This window comes from Kogia breviceps, chromosome 5, assembly GCF_026419965.1.
Source record: "Kogia breviceps isolate mKogBre1 chromosome 5, mKogBre1 haplotype 1, whole genome shotgun sequence".
Classification (NCBI taxonomy): domain Eukaryota; kingdom Metazoa; phylum Chordata; class Mammalia; order Artiodactyla; family Physeteridae; genus Kogia; species Kogia breviceps.
This window is the reverse complement of record NC_081314.1, coordinates 15017591-15032067: the sequence shown is the minus strand read 5'-3', so window position 1 is coordinate 15032067 and position 14477 is coordinate 15017591.

Sequence of the window (14477 nt, the reverse complement as noted above, 5' to 3'; positions counted from 1 at the left end):
GGAGGTTGGGAGTGGGGCAGCCATGGGGCCACCGTGATGAGGGCCAAGGTGACCCCAGAGGAGAGACCAGGATGAGGAGACTGAGCCGGGCCACGTGATGCCTGTGGCTAAGACACAGGGCTCACAGCATTACTGAGGATGGGACCAGGGGCTGAGCTGGGGGGGGGCCCAGGGGGCACTGATCATGCTGAAAGAAAGACCATGAGTTCTCAGCCTAGGTGCCATCAGAGGAGGGCAGGAGTAGGTGGAGAGAACAGTTCCGGGGCTTATCTCTCACTTTCCTGAGGACTCTTTCGCCACCAAAAGAGGACACAAGCTTTCTCCTGCTCTTAGAAGCTGCTTTAGGGAGAAAGACTTTATACCTGAGAGGACTAATTCCTTTCACTGTTAAACTCAGTCGCCCCTGTTTCCCTCCACCATCCTGATAGAGGAGATATATTACAGAAAATATAAAAGAAAGCCTCACTTTGGGCATAGTCCAATGTGTAACGTGTTAAATTCTTAAACATGAAACAAGATTGATCTTAGGTTTGGCCATAAGTGTATGCTTAAGACACAGTATGTCCCATGTGAAGTTGGTTTTCTTTTCTCTCTCAGAGAATTGACCATTTGTTATTTTAAATCATTTTATCATTTTAAGTACCCAGAAACAGAGGTCTCTGAAGATGATTATACCCCACATCCTCCTCCCTTCAAGTGGGAAGGTTCTTGCTGTGCTCCCTATTCTCCCATTCCGATTCCTGTTTACTCTCCAGTATGCTCCCCTTCTTCAGTGGGAGAGAGAGGAGGGAGGGCAGGGGTGGGTTCTCCAGCAGGCCCAGCTTAGTTGGGGTCTCATAGGGAGGGTGTGTGGCCACTGGAGTATAGACTGCTGCAAGGACTGCTAGATCAGAGCTTTGAAGATGGCCTGAAACCGCATTCGCTGTCTTAGCTTCTGGCTGCAAGTAACAACTTAACTAAGGGTGACTTAGAAAATGTAGATACTTTACAGGAGGACAGAAGAAAGGTGTCGCCAGACTCAGATCAGTAGCTCGAGGATGTCATCAAGGAGCAAGGCTCTTTCTAGCTGTCTATTTTCCTATCCTCAGCGTGTTAGCATTTTTGTTGCCATGTGTGTTGCCTCATAATTACAATATAGCTGCCACAACTCCAGACATCACATTCAACTTTATTCAAGTCTAGCTCATGTACCTCTCTTTTCTGGTAGGAAAACTTCTTCCAGAAGCTTGACCAGGGATGGCTCATGTGCCCATTCCTCAGACCAGGTTCTGCACCCACCTACCCTAAGATCAAGACGTCTGTTATGAGATAATCAGGGTCCTTTTAGCAGGGATAAAGGTTGGGATGCTTTGGGCCAGGAAACCAACAGTATTTGCCAGTGGCTCAAGGGAGACCAGGCAAGGAGAGGGAGCCAGGACAGGAAGACATGGAGCAGAAGCTAAGAGGAGACAACAAAGAGAATTTAAAGTGGATCGATGCTGAACCGCAGTGTAGATTATGGGGATGAGGACGGACGATGGTGAGGACGAAACTCCAAGTTATGGAACACTTGCTACGTGCCACACTTGATCCCTACCGAGTGGTCCGTGCTGAATCCTGAAACAGTCCCACTTACTGACAGGGGAATTGAGGCTCATTCCCACGTGCTGGCAGGTGGTGGAACTGAGGTCATTTTTGCACCCCTCTGGGTGCTGATATGGGTTGTTGGGAGCATTTCAAAACAGCTGCTGTCTGTAGATTCCTTCTCCCCTCTCTTCCATCACTTATTCAACAGATACTTAGTGAGTCTCCTCCGTGAGCCTCATCAAACACCCTCGCCTTCTAGGATACGGTGGAGAACGAGGTGGAGGAGGTCCCTGCTCTCAGGGAGCTACGTTCTAGTGGGAAGTGCGGGAGATCATTCAGAAAGCAGTCACTAGGAAATATATCATGGTAAAGGCTAAGTAGGCCATTCTGATGAGCTGTTGCTACTACTACAAGTGACTGGGGAGAGAGCCTCGTTTATACGGGTTGGTCTGGGAAGTGCCCTCTGAGGAGATGGCATTTGGGCTGAAACTTTAATGACGAGATGGCATAGCCTTGTGATGATCTGGGGGAAGGGCATCCCAGGCAATAGAACAGCAAGGGCGCAGGCCCTGAGGGTTGTAGTTTGCATTTGAAAAATGAAAGAAAACCACCCGGACAGGACCCCATCTGGACAGGGACTGGAGTGTCTTGGAGAAGAGTCTGGATTTTTTTTCCCAAGTGCTACGAGATACAGTAGAGCATCTTCACTGGTGGATGCACGATCCGATTGATCCTTTTAGATGGGTGCCCCCATGCACAGAACTCCCCTTTTCCATGCTGACATTGACCCTCCTTGTTCTGTGGGCACCCATCACGTCTCCCCAGGAGGACTGCAAGGTCTTGGAGGTGAGAACTGAACTTGTCTCCTCTTGCAGCCGTCTGAAGCCATCAGGAGTGAACCAGCGACAGAGATGCCAAGTCAGGAGTGAATACTGAAAGTTCTGTCTTGACCTGGAGGGACCTGAGAAGCCGTGGTCCCAGGAAGAAAGTGGAGCACGGAGGCATCTGCTTCTGAAGTGCTGGGTCCACCATTTCACACAGAAAAGAGGCTCAGAGGAGAACATCTCGCCTTCCCTGGAGGTGTTTCTCCCGGTTGGTGGGGCTTCCTCTCCATCTGGCCTCCCACTCAAGCTCGGGAGCAGCCCTGGGTCTCGTTAGCAGGAGACTGTCAGATGATCTTAGCATCCAGAGGGTCATTCCTCCAACGAGACCTGATAGGTAGCAGACGTGTGTGCTGGCGGGGAGAGCGGGCGAGCAGCTACCCCTCCGCCCCCACCCGCCAGCCAGGGGGCTTCCCCCGCCCTTGCAAGGTGCTCTCAGAACCCAGCTCTGAATACACGAAACATGAGGCCATCCCCCTTAATCAGAGCTGACTTGTGGGAAAATTAAACACAGAAGGACACACCAGTTCCAGGGAGGTTCCTTCCCTGCCTTCCTGGAGGCCCAGCCTGGCTCTGAACACCGTCGGGGGAGAGGCTGACCCTGCTGTCAGCTGGGGAGCTGTTGACCCCAAGGTGGCATTGCATCTAGGTGATATGTTCGTATCGACTGGAACGGGGGGACTAATAACAAAAAAAAAAAAAAGAAGAAAAGGGTGAAATCTTTCTGTTGGCCATATTCTTTCTGCTGCCCAAGTTCTTGTGGCTGGATATCACTGATTTTTCAAAAGTACTGAGTTGAAATCTCATTACGGTTTTCCAAGTGTGTCAGTGACAAATTCTCTAACTCCTTCTGTTTGTTTGTTTGTTTGTTTTGCGGTACGCGGGCCTCTCACTGTTGTGGCCTCTCCCGTTGCGGAGCACAGGCTCCGGACGCGCAGGCTCAGCGGCCATGGCTCACGGGCCCTGCTGCTCCGCGGCACGTGGGATCTTCCCGGACCGGGGCACAAACCCACGTCCCCTGCATCGGCAGGCGGGCTCTCAACCACTGCGCCACCAGGGAAGCCCTCTAACTCCTTCTGAAGCCATTAGAAGGAGTGTAGGTTCTGCTTGAGGCGGCTGATGAAGGAGAGCCAAGGGAGAGCTGCTCGGAGGGACTGTAAAGAGGCCAGGCATGGAAAACGTGGGAAAGGTTTCAGGAGCATGAACCCTGGGCAGGGGAGGCTGAGCAAGGCCATGACTCGGCTCTCCTGTTGCCATTTGGACTTGAGGACAGGCCAGGAGTCTTCTCTCTCGGGCCACCTCGATCTTGCACATGGGCCGCAGGGTGATACAGAGCCGGGGGTCTTTTCCATGCACCCCGATGTGTCCAGAGAGCCCTTTGAAGGCTGCATGCAATGGGCTTCCTCTCCACTTAAAAAGACCCTTTCTCTTGAGGATTTAAAGCATATGCTTGGCCAAGGCTGTCAAAATGCATCACAGAGATGGTCCCACACCAACCGCTGAACACCCCCCTGTCCTGATCAAAGTGGAGGCAGCAGACGTCCGCTGCCCATGGGTGGTGCTGTAGCGGAACGGGGGAGGAGCCAGCTGGGACTGCAGGCCCACAGCCCCGCTAGTTGTGGAGGGGAAGCGGGGATGGCCAGCCGCTGCTGACCAGTTAGGCACCTGGATGGACCCTGCGCCCAAGGTGTCCGTGTCGGGTCAGTGACTCCTCTTGTCCGAAGCTGACCGCAGCAGCTCGGGCCGGGCTGGGGAATTAATCTGGTTCTCTGATGAGCAGGGCCGGGTGGGAAATTGGAAAGCATTTATACCTGGTGTTTATGCCCCAGCAGTGGGCGGGGGGGCCAAAGGAGGCCCCGGCAGCCCCAAATCTGAAGCTAGCTCCACCTGCCGCAGCGCCCTTGCGTGAGCAGCAGCCGACCGCCGGGCACCGCACCGGAGCTCTCGCACCTGGCCTCGGGCAGTCCTCCCACCAGGCTGCAAGGCTGGGCATCCTCGTGTCACCTGGTTTGACAAATACCGCAACGACGCACAGAGAGACTGAGCGCCGTGCCCACCTTCATGCGGCTGGCTTGCGGCAGAGTTAGGATTTGAACCCGTGGCCGCTGAGCGCCAAGTTGGGGCCCCTAGGCCCTGGGTGTTCAGAGATCAGACTGGATGTGGCTTCATCACAGAGAGGAGAGGTGGTGTCAGAGGGCCTGAGAGCTTGGGGTGCAGGGCTCTGCAGTGGGAGGCTGGCTCAGAGCAACGCCACGTGTGCAGCTCTGCAACTGCACGGCCAGGAAGGACTGGAAGCGGGGGAGGAGAGCAAATGCGTGTGTGGCGTGTCCCGCTGGTGGGCACCCAGGCTGGACCTGCCCAGAGGTGACTGGGGAGGGCAGCCCACACTCCCCAGCTCACAGCTCTTCCCAGCACCCTGGAGTCTGGGGAGTGGCCCCACCCTCTAGAAACTTCTGAGAAAAAGGGGCTCACGGAGGTGGAGGGAGTGGTGGCTGGCTCATGGTCATTACGACAAGGAGGCTAGTCTCAGGAGAAGATTGCAAATAAAGACGGGAGGTGTTCCAAATGGGGTCCTAATGGCCTGGCCTCGGGAAGACTTCAGCTGAAGAAGAAGGTGCCGTGTCTAGGGGAGAGGCACTGTTGTCCAGCTCTGTGCACTCTGCTTTGCCGGCTCCCTGGTGGGAGGCCCTGGCTCAGGCCACCAGGACATCCCGCAGGGCCGTCCACGACTCATGGATGCAGAGCCCAGAGCCAGGGCACGCGTGGCTGCCTCATCTGGGCTGCAATGGGGGCTGGCTCAGGAGCACGCAGCTCACATACCCCAGCCCCGTAACTGAGCTCCAGCTTGGCTCCCCCGGCAGCCCCGGCTCTGTGCTTCAGGACTCAGGACAGGTGCCTGGTACCCACTGGCAGCTCTGTGGAGCTGCCTGCCCGGCCCTCTGCCCCGGCTCCCGTGCCCAACACATCAGACTTTGCAGGCTCTCTTCTGATCTCCAGGGCTGGCACTTGCCAACCTCCAGCTGGGCGTTGGCCTCAGAGCCACATGCACTAGAGGGTTCCCGCCAGTCTGGAGACGGAAGAAGGAGCTTGTTCCCTGTCCCCATCAGCAGTCGCCTTGCACTCCAGCAGCAGCTGCTGGTTCCGGTTGTCTGTGTCCTCCACAGGCCTCGTGTACCTTCAGGGTCCGGGTCCCAGCCTCAAAGGCCCCTCCTCCAAGTGTCTAGGTCTTTATAACCCCTAAGTCTCACCTTTGTTCCCCCAGCCCTGGGAGCTGTTACCGATACTGAGCATCTTTCCATGTGCTTCATTGCCGTTCCTGTATTCTCTTTAAGGTATCTGTTGGAATCTTCTATTTTGAAAAGCTGGATTGCTTTCTTGTTATTGAGTTACAGGAGTCCTTTACACATCCCTGCTGTTGCTACTTCTATGATATCTCTGTGTTCCCTTTTGTCTTTTTAGTTCTGCAGTTCCTGGTTAACAATGCTCACGTGTAATTGGCTCTGTCAAAAAGACATTTCCATCTCTTGATGGACACACCTGTTCATTCTTCAGAGTCTGCATCTGTCCAATGGGGACAATGACTCCACACACACAGGTGGTCACGAGGGCTCAGTGACGAGACGCCTGTGAAGGGCATCATGGACTGAGGTCTGGCGCCCAGGGAGCACTTGGTTTGGGTGCCTGAAGCCTCAGCAGCCGAGGGGCCCCAGTGCAGCACCCTGTGTCTGTTTTAAGCTGAAGGAAGAAGGAGAGTGCTCTCTTGGGTTCCTCTCATCTGACAAAGAGGCAGTTTTTTTCCAGCCAGGAGCTCTCGTGAGAACTGATGGAATAAAAGACAGACTCGGACCTGTGTGTCCGAGTCCACCGTGGAGTGGGGTGGGGGCCGAGGGAAACCCGCCTTCTTACCCGGACTGAAGTCACGTTTAAGAGGGGCCTCAATGAGAAATCAAAAACTTCTGACCTTCAAATGCACTGATAAGAAGCAAAAAAGCAAACTATAGACAGGGAACAATGAACTCACTAATAAGTATACAAACAACTTTAAAAAATGGGCAAAAGATTTGGATAGCTACCTCACAAAAGAATATATCTGAATAGCCAGCAGGCACATGAAAAGATGCTGAATATCAGTCATAGAGAAATTCAAATTAAACCACAGTGAGATATCACTGCATCCCCCACTAGGATGGCTAAAATTAAAAAGACTGATGATACCAAGTGTTGGTAAGGATATGGAGCAACTGGAATGCTCCTCCTTTGCTGATGGGATGTAAAAAGATACAGCCACTTTAGAAGACAGTTTGACAAGGGTTTTTTTGTTGTTGTTTTGTGGGGTTTTTTTGGCCATGCTGCACAGCATGTGGGATGTGGGATCTTAGTTCCCAGAACAGGGATTGAACCCGTGCAGTGGAAGTGCAGAGTCCTAACCACTGGACAGCCAGGGAAGTTCCGACAGTTTCTCATAATGTTAAACAACACTGGGCTCCCCTGGTGGAGCAAGTGGTTAAGAGTCCGCCTGCCGATGCAGGGGACACGGGTTCGTGCCCCGGTCCGGGAAGATCCCACATGCTGCAGAGCAGCTGGGCCCGTGAGCCATGGCCGCTGAGCCCGCGCGTCCGGAGCCTGTGCTCCACAACGGGAGAGGCCACAACAGTGAGAGGCCCGCGTACCGCAAAAAAAAAAAAAAAAAAAAAAGTTAAACAACACTTATAAAATGATCCAGCCATCCCACTCCAGGCATTTGCCTGAGAGAAATGAAAATATCTGTCTCTACAAAGCCTTGTATGCAAATGTTTGTTGTAGAAGCTTTACTCACAGCAGCAGAAACCTAAAAACAACCCCAATGTCCATCGACAGGTGAAGGAATAAATTGTGACATGTTAGTACAATGGAATACCAAGTCAGCAATGAAATCAATGAACAACTGAACACAGTAACATGGATAAATCTCAAAATCATGCAGAGGGAAAGAAATCAGACACAGAAGATTACACACTGTATTCTTCCATTTATATGAACCTCTAGAAAAGATTAATGGAATCTCTAATGATAGAAAGCAGACCAGTGGTTGCTTAGAGCCAAAGTGGAAGGGAGCATTGACTGGGAAGAGGCATGGAGTACTTTAGCGTGATGAGAATGTTCTATACATTGATTATGACAATGGTTACGTGGGTGTATAAATTTGTCAAGACTCATCACAATGTACACTTGACATGGGTGCATTTTATTGTGTTTCAATTATAGCTTAAGAAAGTTGATTTTAATACTGATTTTTTTTTTTTTTTTTTTTTTGGCCGCACCACGAGGCATGTGGGATCTAGTTCCCTGACCAGGGATCTAACCTGTGTTAGATCTTCCCTGCATTGGAAGTGTAGAGTCTTAACCACTGGACTGCCGGGGAAGTCCCACAGAAAGTTGATTTTAAAGATATCACTCAGGCAGGGACCCATCAGCAGAGAGATCCCCTGAGTAGCGCCCTCACATTCTCCTCACACCCCTGTGCTGGGGATCTCTGGGTACCCTCTCCCCACTCCATCCTGCTCTGTGTCCGGGAGGCTGACCAGAATGGATTGCATGGACAGCCCCTTGCCAGTTGTCTTGCTATTAACTTCAGCCAGTGACAGGCACCAGCAGATTCGAAGGAAGAGGAAGGTTAGTAGGAGTATCTCTTCCTCTAGCAGATCCTGTAGGGTTGCTGCAGGCCACCGGTGCTCCCGGGCTGTAGGTCACAGGCCTCTCAAGGCAGTCCTGTCTGGACCACTCTCCCTTCCTTCCAGGTTCTGGTGACCCTTCCATACTCCCAGTCTTTCAGCGTCTGCACTGTCCCTGAGGAGGCCCTACACTTGCGCACAACGTTTGAATGGTCCATTGGTTAACCCCCCTTCAAATCATCCTAATTCGAGTGTGCCATACCTTGCCTGCTGGGATCCTGACTGATAGAGCACAGGATCTTTTCGGTAAAACAAATCAGAGGCTCTGACACTGGCAAGAGAGTCTGAAGAGGAGGTGGAGGTGGTGGAAGCAGAGCCAAGGGGCCCTAAATTTCCTGTTAATGTGTGAGCTCTCGTGTCACTGCCCACTGGGGTTGACCCCCAGTCTTCCTCCAAAGCCTTGGCCCAGACCTGGAACCAGATTCCTTCCTTCCTTCCCTAAAGGGGCTGTTCGTTTTTAAATTAGTCAATACCAAGGGACATTAGCAGGGAAATAGGACACAAGAGGCCTGAACCACTGCGGGGGACACAGAGCAGGTTGAGAGCCCACAGCAGCCATCAACCTTTGTGCTACTCAATATGGCAGCAGTGGTTCCCAGCTGCCACAGTAACGGCAGCTGCTGTGCCCTTGAAGCTAGTCTGGCCATCTTACCCACGTTAGCACATCTTTTCCTCTGCCGACACTATGACCGAGGCACCTCTCTTTCCATTTTTTACACATAATGAAGCTGAGGTTCAACAAAATCAAGTAGCTTGTCCAAGGTCATACCACTTATAACTGCACGTGCAGATTCGAACCCAGGTCTCAGTCTGAATGCCAGTACTCTTTACTGCTGCCCTTCTTGGGTTGTAAACGCTCAGACCTTGTCTGGATGGTGCCCGCACCTATGGAATCCAAGGACCAAAAGGATCTGCCTCCTGACCGCCCCCCACCCTCAAATGCCTTGAGGAAGCTCAGGAGACCCAGGCCCTCCTGAGCAGAGAGGAGGGGAGGCGGCTGGCCAGGCCATCTGTCCACCCGGCCCTCCACTGACCCTGCTGTGCCCCACAGTGCAGCAGAGCCCAGAGAACTCACCTCACTGGGCAGGGCACTTGTCCTTGGCACGGGGAGCCCCTCTGTGTTCTAGTTTCTTGGAGGAGTGTTGAGGACACGTGTCGGGCTGCCCAGGTCTCTGAAATGCCTTCTGAGGGCTGTCCCAGCGACAGTACTTGCCCCTGGCCTCCCCTTGCAGCTGGAGGCCAAGGCTGACCTCATCTCATGCGCCTCCCTCCTCATCCCCCAAATGCCCAATTGCAAGCTCTGGAATAACTTTTGGCGTGTATACAACATCACGTAGAGTTTACAGGATATAGGTAAAATGACCACCTTTGTACATTGCCAAGATTTTAGGAGCCCTGTGTGAGCCACCCTCCTTGTCCCCTAGATCAAGGTGTCTCAACAGCAGCACTGTGGGATTTGGGCAGGATAATACTATGGGGGAGGGGGTGTAATGGGGGGGGGAGGGGGCTTAGCGGCATTCCTGGCCAGTAGCACACTCCCCTGTCCGCCACAGCTGTGGTCATCAAATACTTCTCCAAGCACGTGGGCGCAAAATCACCCCAGTACAGAACCTCTGCCATGGAGGAAGCCAGCCACTACTCTGGCCGGTGACAGTCACAGCTTTGACGTGTAGAGTTGTAACGCCCACGTGTGCCTCCTTCAAGCAACATGGTTTTGTTTTGCTTGTTCTAAAACTTGGTCCAAATGGAATCAGGCCTGTACCATTTTGTGTCTGTGTCTGTGAGATTCGTTCCTGCTGCTGCCTGTAGCTGTTGCCACCCGTGCATTTCCGTAGCTGTGCAGCCTTCCGTCGCGTGACCCTGCCACACGTTACTCCCCCACGTTCTAGCACCGATGGCCCCGGGGGCTTGTTTGGGTCTCAGGCTGTGGCGCGCAGTGAGACTGGGAGTGGCCTCGTGCGGCCCTCCTGGCGCACAGACCTGGGCATAGAACTTCTCCTATGGTCACAGGGAACGGGCATCTCCAGCGGTCTTTGAGTAGCTGGACTAAATTAGCTTCCCGCTGGCAGGGCGTGGACATTCCCGTTGCTCCACGTCTTCGCCAGCGTTGGCGATGGCCAGCTTTAACATTCTTGCCAACCGGTTGATGCACGTGTGCCTTCTCTGTTATCCTGCACACCCACTGGTCTGCACACCACTGGGAGCCTGCCCCCCCATGCTATCCTGAGTGACCCGAGCCTCCCTCTGTCTTAGCTCTTCCTACGTGCATTGCATCTGCCTCATTTCAGGCCCTCCCGCTCTCGGGCCTGGAAGCCCCACAAAAGCAGGGATGTGTCTCCATCGCCGTGTCCCCCAGTCCCACGAGAAGTCTGTGTGTGTTGGGTGAATGAATGAATAATTCGGGCGGGGGGGCGGTTGTCCATGCGTTTGGAGATGCTGCAGCCCAGTGGAGATAAAGAATGGCTCAGGGCTCCGTGGGGAGGAAGGCAGAGGTTCCTCACCCTTAACCCTGCCCTTCCCGGTGGACACTTGGCCCCAGCTGCACTTGGGGCGAGAGAACAAAAGCAGAAGACCCCCGAGTCCTCCTCCTTGCCATGGTCCTCTGCCCGCCCCATCCCCCAATATACTTTGTCCTGAAAGCCACTTGGGGTCCCAACAAGGAAGCAGCAGAGAGCCCCACCTTGGGCACCTGGCCTGCTTCCCTAAAGTGGCGGGATTTCTGGGATGTCTTGGTTGGGGAGGGAAGGGAATAGGCTGGTGGTGTGATTGAGGCGGTGTGAGCTAAGCTTGTCTGTTTTTCGGCTGCACTTGGGGGACAGTGACAGTGACCAGATTCGCATCCTAAGAGAGGGTACCCAGTGCGGTTTGGGGAGGGGCAGACAGATGGGAGATGGAAGCTGGCAGAGCTGGTAGCTTGGAATCCTGGGAGTGTGGGAACATATAGGGGGAGGCAACGGTGAGGGAGAGCCTTCCTTTAGACAGAACACTTGGGTGACTGCCAGCTGCCCAGCCTGGTGTGGCGGAGGGCGGGGTGAGCAGGCGGAAGCGGAACTAGCCCACTGTGTGTCCACTGTGGGCCTGGCCCTGTATTAGGTGCTTTTCCAGCATCATCTCCTTTTCTCGTCTTAGAGAGGAGCTAGGGTTAGCATCGTCCCATTGTGCAATTGAGGACCCTGAAACTCAGAGACAGAAGCAGCTGAGCGTCCAAGGTCTCTGCTTCCACAGCAGAGCACGCGCTCCAGCCAGGGCTGTTGCCCGGACCCGGGGGCCTCCCCACTGCATCCCACACTCCATGAAGGCCAAAGTCCCATTGAAGCCAAGGTGGATTAAGCCCGGTGGGCAGGACCCAGAGCAGAGGGTGACTTCAGCCTCCAAGAACCCAGGGAGCCTCTCCAGGACAGGACGGACCTGGGGGTGGAGGAGGTGTGCGAGCCAGAGGGGAGCAGGGCTTAGAAGAGCAGGGGAGTCCTTTAGAGATGAAGAGATTCCACTGCAGTGGGAGTGGGTATGGATGCGGGGGGGCGGGGAGGGCCTTGGGCGTTTCAAGATAAAAGGCCTTTTTGGTTGCCAGAGTTACCGTCCACCATCTTTCCAGAATACCTCCCAGCCTGTACTTTCAAAGCATTTACAGTTTGAAGCCCTTTCACCCAGATGACCCCTGTAAAGTCTTCCAAGGGGATAGAGTTACCAAATAAAATACAGGAAAATTTGAATTTCAGGTTAAGCATCAAATAATGTTTTTTTAGTGTAAGTATGTCTCAGGTATTGCATGGGCTATACTTGTACTAAAAGATCATATGTTCATTATCTGAAATTCAGGTTGATCTGAATTTCAGGGGAGGTGGCGTGGGCTGGTGTCACCCCCATTTTATTCACAAAGGAAGGAGGCACAGATAAGTGGTGTGGGGCCCAGCTGGCACTGGCACCGAGCACCCTGATTCTAAGACCGGGGTCCTTTTCACTCCACACAGCTGCCACCTCTGAGAGCTAATTGCCGAGTGGAGCTGCAACCTGACATCTGGGGCATGTGTCAAACCACAACAGAGCCTGTCTTCCCTTTTATCAAGCGCGGAGCGGGGAGCTGCCGGAGCCCTTGGAGGGAGGGAGAGCCCTCACTTCAAAGGCCTCCTCGCTGAGAATTCCAGCCACAGCCTTCCAGGTTTGCTTTTGGCTTCATTTCTTGGACTCACTTGGCTCTGGGGACTAAGGTTTTACTTCTATGTAGTGAGAAGATATTGCTTTGTTTTCCCACCGGGGGAAAAAAATACCACCTTCACTAAATGGTGCCAGGCCCTTTTCCAAATTATTTTACATCTATCTATTAATCTCCACAGTGACCCCATGAAATGCCTTTGTGTCCTGTTGTCCCCATATTACAGATGGAAGAATTGAGCGCAAAGCTCGTAGGGGGCTGTCCAGGGCACATAGAAGGCTTCTCTGTCTCTCTTCTGGATCAGAGGTCTTCCTGGCTCCCCTGGGCAGGGGTGGGGGGGTGGCAGAAAGCCATGTGCCATGGGGAGTTGCTCCCAGAGCTCAGAACAGAAATCTCACTAAGGCGGAACCCAGCAAGCCAAGTCTCCCATTGTCCCACATTCCGCTGCCTTCCTCTGCCTTCTCCATGAATGCGTGGAGAGAAATGAGATTCGAGCTTCCCCCCAAGGACGGAGTCCTCAAATGCGTCCTCAGGCCAGCCCAGCTCCTCCTCCTCCTGCAGTCCTTGTGTTGCTTGGGGGTTCAGAGTTAACATTCAAGGAACATTTCACCCAGAGCCACCAGCAGTGATGGGAGTGCTGGGATTTCAGAGAGACTATCAGCCACGGGCTGGGAAAGGCAGGCGACTTCAGGTGCCCCCTCTCCTCCCCAACAGAAGAGCCCACTGCCCCAGACCTCTCGCCAGCCAAGGCCTCCTGACCCACAGTTCCGCGGCTTGACGATAAGGTTGCTGCGGAGGAGATACCAAGGAAGTAGGTCCTGCAGCGCCTTCTCCTTCTTGTGGGTAGCAGAGGAGATGAAGCCCAGAGGTGTGGGAGCATCTCATGGCTCTGTGGTTTGTTTGGCTTTCCCTCAGAGCAGAGATAACTCTGTCCTTCATACATGTCATCGCCCCCACCGCTGTGTGTGTGTGTGTGTGCATGTGCGTGCGTGTGTGTGTGTGTGTATGCGCGTGCGCGTGTGTGTGTGTGTGCGTGTGTGTGTGTGTGCGTGCTGGGATGGTGCTGCCATGGGTTCTGTGACCAGCCTCTCTCTTTGACACAACCCAGACAGGCCTCAGCTGGGCTCCCTGCCTCGCTGGGAAGCAGGGGGTGAAGCCTTAGGGACACTCTCTGTGGTGTCAGTGCAGACGGGAACACGTGTGTGAACAGCCCTGTGTCATCCGTCAAGTGCTGCCTGCCTCGACCCGGCCAGTCCCATCCTTGGGCAAACCTCAACTCTCAAGCCCATTTCAATACTGTCGCCGGGAAAAGTTAGAAGAGGAACAGTGCTTCCAAAATCACAATTAAGAGCAGGGCGAAAGCACACTGATTTCAATAGCCTCCAGGCTGCCTTCCCATCCTCTCATCCCACTGCTGCCCGAGGGATCCTTGCAAGGGCTGCCCCTCTTGGGTAGAAGTCCTCTGACGGCTGGAGGACCGGTTCAGCTTCAGCAGCCAGGCACTCAGGTCCCCGTCTCAGACCCCACCCTCTCCTTCCAGCCTGTGGACCAAGCCCCTCTCACCCCGTACTTGGCAATCCCTGTGCTCCTGGGAACCCTCCACCCCCACCCTTCATCCCAACCGCCTGGCTCAAGGCCCATCTCTCCCTTCCACCCTCCTCCGGCCTCCCTGGCCCTTGCTGCCCACACCAGCCATTCTGTACATGTCCCAAGGCTGCCAATCCAAGTTTGTTATCATTCTGTGATAAACGCATCGCACAGGTGCTCAGAGCTTCCCAGTGGACAAAGCGCCTCCGCAAGACACACGCATTCCTCACTGCAGCCCTCCAACGCAGGGCTTCCTCTCCGCACTCTGCAGACAAGCCTCAGAGAAGCTACCATGCTGACCGATTCTAAATCACCCAGTTTGTGGAGGCTGAGCTTGCTTCCAGGGCTGACGTTTCCTGACCCACACTCTCTCTGTTATCCCACATTGAAAGATCCACAGCCAAGCCGTGTGGGCACAAGTGGGGTCCCTCAGTGCCAGAAGGGAGGAGAGTTGGTCCTCTGGCTCTCCTGAACAGACCCGTTTAGAAAAGCAAGTCTCCCCAAAGACAGGGTTGCAGAGATGTATCAGCAAGCTTCCAAAATTAGAAAGAGGGGTTAGCATGCCTGGATGTGGGCTTT